The 13,486-nt window shown below is 46.0% G+C and overlaps 1 long non-coding RNA gene across 1 annotated transcript; it reads left to right on the top strand.

The window, feature by feature from the left end:
- Positions 1 to 7,730: 7,730 nt before the first annotated feature.
- On the top strand, positions 7,731 to 10,541 carry LOC141407612 (uncharacterized). The gene is made up of 2 exons (XR_012417292.1): positions 7,731 to 7,995; positions 9,466 to 10,541. It is a non-coding gene; the product is annotated as an uncharacterized lncRNA (long non-coding RNA).
- The last annotated feature ends 2,945 nt before the right edge of the window (positions 10,542 to 13,486 follow it).

The following is a 13,486-nucleotide window of genomic DNA, read 5'->3' as shown; positions in this document are numbered from 1 at the left end:
CCCCTGACCCTGTCTCCACATTGTCCTCCTCCAGACTGTCTAGGTTCAGGTAACAGAAACCCAGCTCAACTGTGCTTACACAAACAAAAAGACTTTTGGGTTTCATTTAACTGGAAAAGTAGGGACACATCTAGCCTCCATCATGATTGGATCCAGGGATTGAAATGATGTCATCAGGCTCTTTATCTCTCAGCTCTGCTACTCTGAATGATTCTTTCCTGCAGTGGACAGGCCTTCTCCATGAAGTGAGAAAGCTAGCCACCAGAAACCCCAAAACTACAGCTTCAAAGCTTAACTCTCTCACCAGAAGGAGGACCAGTATTTTTTCTCCCAGCATCCATATATCGTTCTAAGGGAAGGACTCCAATTGGGGTTGGGCCATATGCTAATTCCTTAGCCAATCATATGGCCAGGAAAAGGCAGTGTTGGGACTGATGTAGACCCAGCTACATGGAAGGCAGTTTGTGCTACTAGAGAGAGGGAAGGAGAATGCATGTGTGCTTGGCAGACAGGAACAATGACTAGTATCACACTCTGTCTGCCTTGGTCAATAAACTCCCCACACCCAGCTTCTGTGGATACTGCCACCATCACCACCACCACCACTACCACCACTACTCAGATTTCTTCCCCATTTTCACTCCCCATTGCCAGAGAGTGAATGAAGCCAGACAGGCTGCTTTAGAAAAAATGCAACCCTCAGGTCTATGGAAATATGCAACCCTCTGCCCCCTCCCTTTCTGGAGGAGACACTGCCCTATCTAAACATTTTCATCATCTGCTGCTTCTTCCAAATCACTCCCCAGGCTTGGCTCATCTTTGCACAGTTTGTTTCTACTCCACTGTAAGGTATAAGAACATGAGGTGCCCAGATGTACTGCTGTTTACATTGCACAGAGCATGAAGCCATGCATGTGGCTCCCTGCTCATCCTTGGATCTTTGTCACTGCAGTCCAAGGCTCTGATGATTGCTGCAAGCCAAATGGTCATGGTCAAGCCTGGTCATTACACTGTCTCTTCCCCTTGACTCACAGCAGACCCGACTGGATGAAAGATCAGGTTTCCTCATCACAGAGGCATAAGGTTTCTTTGCCATTTGATTGACTGGTAAATGAAATCCAGGCTCATTTGTTTGCTGTGGGGCTTTTTTTTTTTTTTTTTTTTTTGTGCAGCACGTCATGATTAATTCATCTCTGGCTTGCCTCCATGGACAAGCTCTAATACTTGGCACCTTCTTCCTCTTCTTGTCTGTCTCCCCTTTCCCCTGCTGCACCCCAGTCCCACCTTGGAAAAAAGCTTCTCTTCCCTCTGAGGCTCAGCAAATACCTCTTGCCTATAGGTGAACTTGGACCAACATTTCAAACTGCCAGGGACCGAGGCTTTAGGAAATAATAACAGTATTTGTTGAAAATAGTTGGATCCTCCTAAACTGTCTGCCTGTGCCAAATTGAGAACTAAATCACAAAATATGAAGCAAATAAACAGAACCACATAATTTCCATTTTCAAATGAGTCATCCACAAGCTAAAGAAACTTTTGCAGAACGAGCAACTGGCATTATCATTATTAGCCCTCACTTGGCACGGGTAGCAGTTTATTGTTCTCAAAGCACTTTTGTTTCTACCAACTCATTTCAGTGTCTACAACCACATACAAAGATAGTGTAATAGAGATCTTTCTTATTTCCATTTTGCAAGTGGAGACATGGCAGATTCACCTTGAACAGTGGCCTTTACAGAGAGCCTTTTGGAGTCAAGAATGGAAGATCAAGTATGAAGTTGGTACCAGACTAGAACTGAAACCTATCAACTCATCCTTCTCCTATGCATCTTTTCCCAGCGTACCATAAAAAATCAGCTGAAACAAGGCAAAATCTTTTGAAAATCACAACCTTGAAGCCAATTAAGCAGACAGCATAGCCTCATTTTATACTGAATAAACTGAAACAGGAAGGGTCAGTATAAATCACGCAAATAGCTGTGGTCAAAATAGAAATTGAAACACAGGCTGGGTGCAGTTGCTCAGGCCTGTAATCTCAGCACTTTGGGAGGCTGAGGCAGGTGGATAACCTGAGGTCAGGAGTTTAAGACCAACCTGGCCAACATGGTGAAACCCCATCTCTACTAAAAATACAAAAATTAGCCAGGTGTGGTGACACGCACCTGTAGTCCCAGCTACTCAGGAGACTGAGGCAGAAGGATCGCTTGAACTCAGGAGGCGGAGGTTGCAGTGAGCCGAGATTGCACCACTGCGCTCCAGCCTGGGTGAAAGAGTGAGACTCTGTCTCAAAAAAAAAAAAAAAAAAAGAAAAAGAAATAGAAACACATCCTTACCCAGACACAGCATATTATTCTACTTTGTATAAGGTAATTTTCTATCACCCACCTGATGAGAATGTAACATCCATGAAGACGGAAGAACAATCATACACTCCTTTGACGTGCCCCACTGTCTCTCTGGAAAGCCGAGAATATACAGATTATTGTTTATATGCTAGGACTGTAGGATTTGTGAGTTGAGAAATACACCAAATCTACTTCTTGTACTCTGAGGTTTGGGTTCTCGGCCTCCTTCAAATCAACAGGGATATGAATGTGTTTATCTCACTAGATCCACAGGCCTATGGCTCGTTCAGAATAGGTACCACAGGGATAAGAAGACAGGAAGAAAAGGAGCAAAAGGATGAGAATCCTTCAGAGCAATGCAGATGATATAGGCCAAGCAAAATAGTACGCATTATATAATTAACAGTAAGTCATCCTTCCATTCATTTAATCATTAATTCAATAGCCATCCATTACAACAATTCTCAGCTGACCTTAAGGTGCTTGGGAGGATTAAATGAGGACACTTGTATGTGTGACGAATCTACCACAATATCCATCACACAGTGGGCCCCCTTCTAACACTGGCTCCCTTTGCTTCCCTGTGTTCTAGCCCTGAGCCATCTGAAACAAGCACCTGCAAACAAGAATGGAAGTGGTGTCTGTGTGTGTGAAGATCAGAGATGGTCCGCAGGGAGAAGAGTGGGAGATGAATGTGGTCATGAAGAGGAGGCGGGATTGGGCAAGGCCTTCCTGCAACCCCTCAGATACTTAAACATGGGTTGCTGTCACATTTTCAACAATTTTTATAACACCGACCCATGGCAGGGCAAGTTTAGAGTGTAAACAATCTCACAGTTAAGGGAGGCCCTGGGATATAGCAGAAGGGCTACTGAGCGTTAAACAAAATCTCTTAATCTCCCAGGACCTGTTTTCTGATTTGCAAAGCAAGAGGGAAAGGACTAGACACATTCTAAGGATCTTTCTGGCTGTGCACAACTGTCAAGATGTTCCTTATGTAGAGGCAGCATCTCTTTCACTGTAATTTCAGCTCACTTCTGTTGATCAAGTTAGCTGAACCCAGTCTTCCTAATATAAGGGAAAGACAATTGGGGTGGGTGGAAGGCCTGTGGGAGGGGACCCGTCATAGCCAGGGCCTCTAGTCACTCCTGAGGTCACATCAGTCCCAGGAACCTGCTGAAGTTTGGAAGCACCCTCCCCCTATCCTTCAGAGAGATCTGTCTAGGGCAATTCACCCTGGAGTTCTCAGGAAGCACACTAGGAATTTCATTCCAGAAGGCTCCCTTTAGAGGCCACCCCCAAGAAATGGAATCTAAGGAAATGGGAAAGAAGGAACCCCTCAGTGGACAGGCCCTCTCCATGAAATGAGAAAGCTAGTCACCAGAAACTCCAAAACTACAGCTTCAAAGCTTAACTCTCCCACCAGAAGGAGGGCCAGTTTTTTTCTCCCAGCGTCCATATATTGATCTCAGGGAAGGACTCCAGCTGGCCCTGGTTGGGCCATATGATAATTCCTTAGCCAATCATATGGCCAGGAAAAGGCAGTGTTGGGAGTGATGTAGACCCAGCTACATGGAAGGCAGTTTGTGCTACTAGAGAGAGGGAAGGAGAATGCATGTGTGCTTCGCAGACAGGAACAATAACTAGTATCACACTTTGTCTGCCTTGGTCAATAAACTCCCCACACCCAGCTTCTGTGGATACTGCCACCATCACCACTACCACCACCACTACTCAGATTTCTTCCCCATTTTCACTCCCCATTGCCAGACAGTGGTCACCATCTCTGGTACAGACTCACGGAGCTTTCAGGAAGGGGCTTCTCTGTCCAACACACACTGGCCCCTACAGAGGCATCACCACATAACCTCAACATGTTCCCATTGTGCAGCTGAGATGACTTCTTTGGAGAGTTAAAACATCTTCCCAGGAGCTCACAGCGGGTTAGGGGCAGAACCGGGATTTCACCTGAGGTCTGGATGAACCAAAAGATTACTGTAAACTCTCTACTAAAGATATGCCAAAGAAAGCCCCAGTGGGGACCAAATTTCCAATGCAGTAGGAGAACAGCCAGAGAATAATGTAAACAGGGCAGAGAGAGGGCCCTGGAAAAGGAGACTGGACAAGCCTGTCGGAGGCTAATGCCCATATGTGGATCTTAAGGTTGGGGGCATTGTTACCTGGGGTAGGATGTTGCCTTTAGCCATCTCCTGCCTCCCTGAGAGACCAGCACCCATCAGCACATCACAGCCTAAAGTGTCCCTAAGGCTGGGTCCTGAGACATCAGCCCTGATACCTATGCCATAGGGATGACCACTGTGTGTACTTGTTCAGAACATGCCTTGTACAGTACACTTGGCCAAGAGAGGGGTTCTTCACTTACCAAGCTATGTGTGCCCACTGAGCTGTGTCTGCCTGTAAAGGTGACATTTTTCTAATCTGTGCAAAGGCGCTATAGGAGTGAGTTGTGGTCCTATTCTGAGCACTCCTCTTGTGGGGTCTCTGTACTTACTCCATGAATGCTGGCTGAGTGTTTGCTATATGCTGGGCCATTCAAACATGAGGAGACACAGCCCCTGCTCTCAAGAAACTGAAAGGCTAGTGGGAGACGAAGGCAAAGAGACAGGCACAGACCATGGGAAAGAGAACATACAGGGGCTCAGGGAGACCAGGCAGGGGCCAGTGTGTCTGATTCTACAGTCTCTCAGGGCTAATCAGTCTCTATTATGTTCTCCTTCTCCCAACTCCCCCTCGTGTGGCAAATCAGAACTCAGCTAGGTGGGTGCACACACCCCCACCTGCTGCTCTCCCACTCATCTGATCCCCAGCACCATCTGACCCGGGTAGTCCCCATTCACCCCCAGGTGCAGTCAAAAGGCCCTTTGTCTCCAGGGATTATGGGAAATTCCTTCCTTCCTCCCTGCTTGGGGACCTGCCACTCTTAATAGGTTCAGTATTTGATTGTCAACAGATGGAAGGTCAGTGCTAAACACACACACACACACACACACACACACACACACGGGTTTTGGATCTGAATTGTTTCTTTAAGTCCCTCAACTCTCCACAAGACCCCAGGCCAAGATGTTAGGCTGAACCCAAAATCAATCAGGCCCCAGGCAATAGAAAAAGCAGCTCAAAATACAAAACGTGCTCTCTAACACAAGGTGCAAGGCTTCCTTCTCCGGATCATGAATGTTCTTTGTATTTTTTTTTGAGACAGGGTCCCACTCTGTCACCCAGGCTGGATTGCAGTGGTATAATCATAGCTCACTGTAACCTCAAACTCCTAAGCTCAAGCAATCCTCCCACCTCAGCCTCACGAGTAGCTGGGACTACAGGCACATACCACCATGCCCGGCTAATTTTTTTTTAATTTTGTAGAGATAGGGTCTTGCTATGTTTTCCAGGCTGGTCTCAAACTCCTGGGCTCAAGCGATCCTCCCACCTCAGCCTCCCAAAGTGCTTGGATTACAGGTGTAAGCCACCAAGCCTAGCCACTCTCTGGTTCTGAGTGGTTTCAGAACAGCACAGACATCAGTCTATGGTGGTCAGTTCCTTTTAAGGATTATGCAAAAACAACAATAACAAAAAGGCATCCCACTTAGCATTTCAAGACCACCATTTATTGAAACCCTGTTTTCCAGAAATTTCACGATTGAGTAACACATGATATAGCCAATTTGGCCTCCTTGTCCCCTTGCTTGCTGGCTCTTACATAAAGGAAGCCAAGGGAATTCAGAGAGAGAGAGAGAGAAAGAAAGAAAACAGGGCACCATGTAGCGAGTGAAAGCAGGATTCTTTTGGGCAACCTTTTCAGAAAGCACGAAGGAAGGAGACCAAGCCCACCTCCCTCCTGCCACACAACAGCTGACCACAATTCACCAGGGCCATGTGGGGAAGATGTGAAGACCTCCTGTATTAGTTCATTCTCACACTGCTATAAAGAAATACCCAAGACTGGGTAATTTATAAAGGAAAGAGGTTTAATTGACTTATAGTTCCACATGGCTGGGGCAGCCTCAGGAAACTTACAATGATGGCAGAAGAAGTAGCAAGTACCTTCACTAGGCAGCAGAAGAGAGAGACAAAGAGGGAGAGAGAGAAGGAGGAACTGTCAAACACTTATAAAACCATCAGATCTCATGAGAACTCACTATCATGAGAACAGCCTGGGAGAAACCACCCCCATGATCCAATCACCTCCCACCAAGTCCCTCCTTCAACATGTGGAGATTATGGGGATTACAATTCGAGACGAGATTCCGGTGGGGACACAAAGTCAAGCCCTATCACCGCCCATCATCAGAGGCCTCAAGCAGACCAGGTTCTGGGGTCAAGGCTCTAGTTCAGTCAGGAAGAGACCATTTCTCACTCAGAGGGGGTGACAGCCACTCATAGACCCTGATGCCATGTAACTGAGCCCCAGAAATTCTGCTGTGAAAACAAAGTCACCCCAATGAGCCATTCTTGTGCTGCTGAAAACAAGAGATCACTATGGATAGAAAGCAAAGAGTCTTGAAGATTTTAACAGCCTAGGATCTAAAAGCCATACACCCTCCTCTCCAGGAGGATTCCCAGGCTCCAAGTAAAGGCGCCCCAGCCTCAGTCTGTCCTCCCCTCCTCTGGTTCCGAGCCTCTCTCGGTGCACGCTTCTGGCTCACTGGCAGAGTGGCCAACGGCAGATGACAAAGAATATAAAAGCCTACCTTAGGGAGACATTCACTCTATAAAAAAGCAAGTGCATGGTTATAAATAGCATACTGGGATACATGCAAATCATAGGCAAAGCCACTTGAGAGTTCTTACTCTATTAAATATTTTATGAACACCGAACAACTGACTTGCTTCATTAAGTCGGAACATTAATAATGGCTAGCATTTATTGAGCACTTACTGTAAGTCCAAACCAGAAAATCAGAGGGCTCAGTGGAAGACTCAGAGAGGAGGCTTTGTGAGATGAGATTGAAACAGGAAGGAAATGGTGCTCCTGGCAAGGCAGGTCAGGAGCAAAGGCCTGGAAGTAGGAATGCAGGTCCAGAGCAGGGCGACGATGAAGACCTTTCCATGGGAAGGTCTATTGGCTCCAGGTTGGGGTCTCACCTGGACGACCCACAGAAAAGCTGAGACCTTGCTGAGGAAAAGCAAGTTTTAGCAGTCGCTTCCTTGCACAGGTCCCTTTATGGGACTATTGAGCCCAGGACTGAGCGAGGCAGAAAGGCTTTGACAGTTTCATTTTATTTTGTTCTAAACAAGAGATAATATGAAATAGGCACCTGGGAGTGGTTTGAATTAACAACCCAAACCAAATGAACAGCTGCATCCCGGGGCGGGTGGGGGGAGTTTCCTGCTTTGGGCCATATTTCCTTTCAGCAACATTACATTAGCACGTATGAAATACAGCCGAAAAGTCAGGCAGTATTTAGTGAGAGAGAAAGGTACTTCCATGCTCTGTGCAAAATGTACTGCCAATTAATTGGCCGTGTAAGCCTGGGTTTTCAACTCATCTGCAGAAGTCTCAAGGTTAATGAAACCATTACATATGCACGGATGTTGTGGAAGGGGACACAGGAAAAGATGTAATTGACAACGCTCTCCATCCAGCTCTGCGGGGTGGCTATTCTTACCCGACAGTACTTCGCAAAGTCAGGTACGTGGGCAGAACTGGCCTCTCAGAGTGTGAGCGTGTGTGTGCGTGGAGATGCGTGTGTGTGCAGCCATGCTAATGAGAACAATTAGATCCCTCCACCTGGAATCCATTAGCTGTGATTATGATGACGGACTCTCCTACCCTTATTACTATCTAGATTAGCTAACCCCGTTATTACCCAGGCCACCTTGTTCAATCTGTTCCACGAAGCTGAGGAGACAGTTTCCTGTCATCTAAGCCGTCTTTCTCTCTCCCCCACTCCGGAGCCATTGTAAACTCCCTCACCCCATCTCAATTACAAGAACCCTAATAGGCCCTCCTGTCCCAAGTGACAGGCCCCTGCAGGTGTTTAGGAGGCGGGCGAGGGGACAGCCAGCTGATCCATGCGGTCATGAGTCCTGTATTCGCTCAGCCGTGCTCACAGCACAGGGCCTGTGTCTGCAGCTGTTCGGCAATCATCTTAGCCCAGTTACCTCACCATTTCTTAGGGTGTATGGAAAAAACAAATAAGGCACATTAAAAGGGTTGATACTGCAAAATAGGAAAAGCCTAAAAGACAGGCAGCACCCCAAGTAGAATGCGTGATCCCTTCACTCTCGCCTGTGGCTTTAAGAGCTGGACATATCCCAGTTGCCCTCAGAATTGGAGACACAGAGATGATTTTGGTACTCTCTGGCTACAAAATCCAGTGAAATTATGAGGATTCTTGGACTGTGGGCTCCCCTCGTCCCTGGCAGCCCTGTTTCCCTCCTTCCCCTAGAGACCCTATTTTCTAGCCACCCTTCCCCACCAATAGAAAGAATAAGCATGGTGACGGCAGCAGGAAGCAGGACAATGAAAACAAAGTCTGAGAAGAGAATTTGATATTTCTCAAAACGTCACTAAAGCCGTTCCAAGCAAAGTCAGAATGCTGCAGGGTTACCTGACACTCATTCCCCGGTTTAGTATCGTTTTCCATTTGTTGGGAATGTAGTTAGAGATGTGCGCCATGATGTTTGAGGACTCAGTCCTCTGAAGCAGAGCGTCCCCTTGGTGTGCCCGATATAGAACGTTCTCAGCCTTCGAGGCAGCCAGAGCCCCCGAGGTGGGGCCTCCAGCTCAGAGAAGCCTCCTCCAATTACCCCAGCCTGGCAGTTCTTAGAATTATTTTTATGTGCATCAACATATGAAAAAAGTAGAGAAGTGCTGCTCTAAAAGGTCTCATTTCATCTTGCCTCCATCTTCCTTCATCTCCCTTTTCCATGCTTAGAAAGTCAAAGCTGTAAGGACCCTTACCTTGACCAACAGTAAGGACAACAAGGCCCTGGGGGTTCCATGGCTTGCCTGAGGTCCCATAGCTGTGGTGGCAGAACTAGAACTCAAGCCTCGTGACTCCCAGCCGAGGTGTCCTCTAACGGCTTTTTCACTTGAGACAGAACCCATCTCCCACCCCTCTCTGTCTCACCTCCCTCTCCCCTCCTGACCTTTCAGGTTGCAAATCTGGACAACCCAGGCGTCAGGAATAAATCCAAGCAAGAGGACACACAGCCTTCCTGCACTCTGACTCAGAGGGGAAGGGCGGAGCGCCTGTGCGTTCACACGCCATTCCCGGTTGCACGCAGAAGAGGATGGCAAGGCCTTCTCGGGAAGGCAGCCTCTGTATCCAAGGGTCCATGCCGACCCAGGGAAAGCCTGGCCTGAGTGTTAATCCCATTTCACAGTCCATTGGCACTGAAGTCGCCGTGGGATCCAAGAGTTATAAACTCAGAGGGGGCAGATTTCAAGGCAGTCAGCCTGGAAGAAACATACTGTGCCATAAATATCCCTTTTCCAAGCAAATCCCAAAATCTGGACATTAGGAAACGTGTGAGTTTCTGTGAAGAGGAGCAAACTACACAACTCCTGTCAGACCGCACTTGAAACTCCATCTGATCATCTGTCCCTGTGTTTACAGATGCAAGAGTTATTCTTGGCACTGTCTACATGAACGTTCATCCCTCTGCACATAATGCTCCCCACCCCGGTTAGGGATGGCTTAATCTGATTAGTGTCCCAGGTGAACCAGGAGATGATGGGTTCGGTCTAATTCTTCGCTGGGGAGGGGACAGGATGATTGCTACTCTAAATGTTCATCCCTTGAGGTCAGGAACGTTAGCAGTTCTCACATAAGTTGCCATGTCCACACCTCAGAAAATTGGCACAATGAATATATTTCATTTAAACTATAGCTGACAACCATTTGGAGATTGGGTAGAAAATCATAAGGTAGTTATAGGAGTTGTCTAAAGAAGTTCAAGATATTTTAAAAGAAATCAATAGTAATACTTAGTTGGTAGCAAAGAGGCTGGGAAATGGGCACTTTGCTAACGTTGGTAGAAATGAAAACTGAAATGACCTTTCTGAATGACAATTTGACAAATACACGCCAAAGGCCTTGAAAATGTGCATGCCCCTTGACAAAGCAATTCTAAGAATTTTACTCCAAGGACATAATCAGAAATGTGTACAAAGATCTACATGTATGAATTTCATCACAGCAATTCTGTATAGTACAAAAAACACAAAAATAATCTAAATGCCTAATAAGAGAGATTTGATTTAAAAAAAAAGATACAGTGCAATAAAGCCATTGTAATAGAAAATTAAAATTACCTATTAAAACAGGAAACTTTTGGCCAGGTGTGGTGGCTCATGCCTGTAATCCCAGCACTTTGGGAGTCCGAGGCAGGTGGATCACCTGAGGTCAGGAGTTCCAGATCAGCCTGGCCAACATGGCAAAACCCTGTCTCTACGAAAACTATAAAAATTAGCCTGGCGCCTGTAATCCCAGCTATTCAGGAGACTGAGGCAGGAGAAACGCTTGAACCCAAGAGGCAGAGGTTGGAGTGAGTCCAGATCACGCCACTGTACTCCATCCAGCCTGGGTGACAGAGTGAAACTGCGTCTGAAAAATAAATAAATAAATAAAATAGGAAACTTTGTCCATATTATAATTGTAAATAAAAAGAAGTCAGACTACAAAATAGCTCATACAGTAATACTATAATTTTAAAAATCTATGTATGTATGGTTGTGTGTTGCTAAGAACAAATATTAGAAGGCTAAAATACCCACATTTTCCCATATGCTCAGCATTAAACATATATCACTTTTATAACCAGAAATGAAAATTTTAAGGAAATGAAATCAATTCTTCAGCTATAAACAGAGGGACAGTGGAGGAAAGAGCTTCGTTTCTTTTTATTGATCTAACACCTCAACCCTTACTCTCAGTTTCCAAACTAAATTGTTCTCAAATATCAGATCTTGTTTAATCTATACACTGCTATCAGCTAACCCCATCCAATCATATGAACTTAATTATATCATGTGGACATTGCACTGTGTGATTTTCCAGGTAAAATGGCACATTCTTCACACCCTTCACCTGTGAGGAAATACATGGATTTGCATGTCTGACATTTGGGGTGATATGCTCCTAGACCTAGGTGGCCTGGACTTGCCCTGCCCATGTCCCTGCCATCACTTCCACAGGGAATCTTGCCAGGATATCAACCAAGGCACAACTTTCCTGTGAATAGCCTCACATTGTACTTCTAAATTACTTAACATCCAAAGGCAGAGAAATCCTAGGAATGCCAGCCCTCATACTAAGAACATGATGCCTACAGGAAGAAAGACCGTAATAAGTAAACCAGAACAGCATCTTTTCTTAAGAAATCACACTATATTGGCCGGGCACAGTAGCTCATGTCTATAATCCCAGCACTTTGGGAGGTCAAGGCAGGCAGATCACTTGAGGTCGAAACTAGCCTGGCCAACATGGTGAAATCCCATTCTACTAAAAATACAAAAATTAGCGAGGTGTGGTAGCACATGCTTATAGTCTCAGCTATTTGGGAGGCTGAGGCAGGAGAATCACTTGAAGCCAAGAGGCAGAAGTTGCAGTTAGCCCAGATCACTGCAGGCTAGAGCACTGCTGCACTCCAGCCTGGGTGACAGAGCAAGACGAAGGAAGGAAGGAAGGAAGGAAGGAAGGAAGGAAGGAAGGAAGGGAAGGAAGGGAAGGAAGGGAAGGAAGGGAAGGAAGGGAAGGAAGGGAAGGAAGGGAAGGAAGGGAAGGAAGGGAAGGAAGGGAAGGAAGGGAAGGAAGGGAAGGAAGGGAAGGAAGGGAAGGAAGGGAAGGAAGGGAAGGAAGGGAAGGAAGGGAAGGAAGGGAAGGAAGGGAAGGAAGGGAAGGAAGGGAAGGAAGGGAAGGAAGGGAAGGAAGGGAAGGAAGGGAAGGAAGGGAAGGAAGGGAAGGAAGGGAAGGAAGGGAAGGAAGGAAAGGAGGGAAGGAGGGAAGGACGGAGGGAGGGAGGGAGGGAGGGAGGGAACAATATGTCTGAAAAACCACAAAACAAGATTAGAGAGAGCCCTCATTGATATAAAACAGTCATTACTAACCAAAAGGACTCAAAACAATTTTCAGTAGCATAAAGGGCCATCTTTGCCACAAAGCACATCTTCGAAATAAGTTAGCCATGTTTGTCCTCAGACTTCTTCCTCTACCATTACCTCTCTTTGGCAGGCTGATACCTCTGGCTATCCAAGGTGTAGCATCTAGGGTTCATCCTCTCCAAGTATATTTCATGATCAAAATTACTCCTGTCTCCTTCCAAGCTATCAAAAAATACTATTCCCTCAAGAGCAGCTGGTTAAGGGCATTGAAAAGAAAGCAATCTGACTGAATTATTCACATTAACATATACAGGACTATAGCCCTATCTCCCTGTCTTTTAAATAACACTAATCCATCTCTTTTCAAAGTGTGGCATTTGAACCATCTGTATTAGAATTACCTGGGTGCTGGTTAAAACTGTAGGTTTCTGAACCCCTACTCCTATCCGAATCAGAATCTCTCCTGGTGGGCTCCAGGGATCTGCATTGTATCTATTATTTCTTATTTTTTGTAGCAATGGGGTCTCACTGTGTTGCTCAGGCTGGTCTTGAACTCCTGAGGTGAAGGATTGCTTGTGCCTTAGCCTCCCAAAGTGCTGGAATTACAGGCATGAGCCACCGTTCCCAGCCCAAATCTATATTTTAAACAAGTCTCTTTGATTCTTAGGCACAGTGAAGTTTCATAACTGGTGGAACATGGAGGAGAGATATCTGAGCCAGGAAGGCCTTCATCATTAAATGACCCCCTTTCTGCTCCCGGAGAACTCACATAAAAAAATAGGGGTAATTCCACTAACAGTTAATAAATGCTTATTATGCAGCAGGCATTGTTATCATCTGTGTTTTAACCATGAAGAAACTGAGGCTCAGGATGAATAATTAACTTCTGCAAGGTCACACAGTTCTAAATGTTAGGTCTAGCTTTGGAACCCAGGTAGCCTTCAGAAACCCTCTTGAGGACTTATTTCAAATATCAAGGCATACCTGTCTCAATCACAACTTCTCAAACTTGAAAGGGTGTGAAGATATCCCTAAAAGGAGGGCGGGGGGGGAAAACCTAAACTGACTTAAG

The sequence above is a fragment of the Macaca fascicularis genome, chromosome 9 (assembly GCF_037993035.2).
Source record: "Macaca fascicularis isolate 582-1 chromosome 9, T2T-MFA8v1.1".
NCBI classification, from domain to species: domain Eukaryota; kingdom Metazoa; phylum Chordata; class Mammalia; order Primates; family Cercopithecidae; genus Macaca; species Macaca fascicularis.
This window is presented reverse-complemented; position numbering and strand designations above follow the sequence as displayed.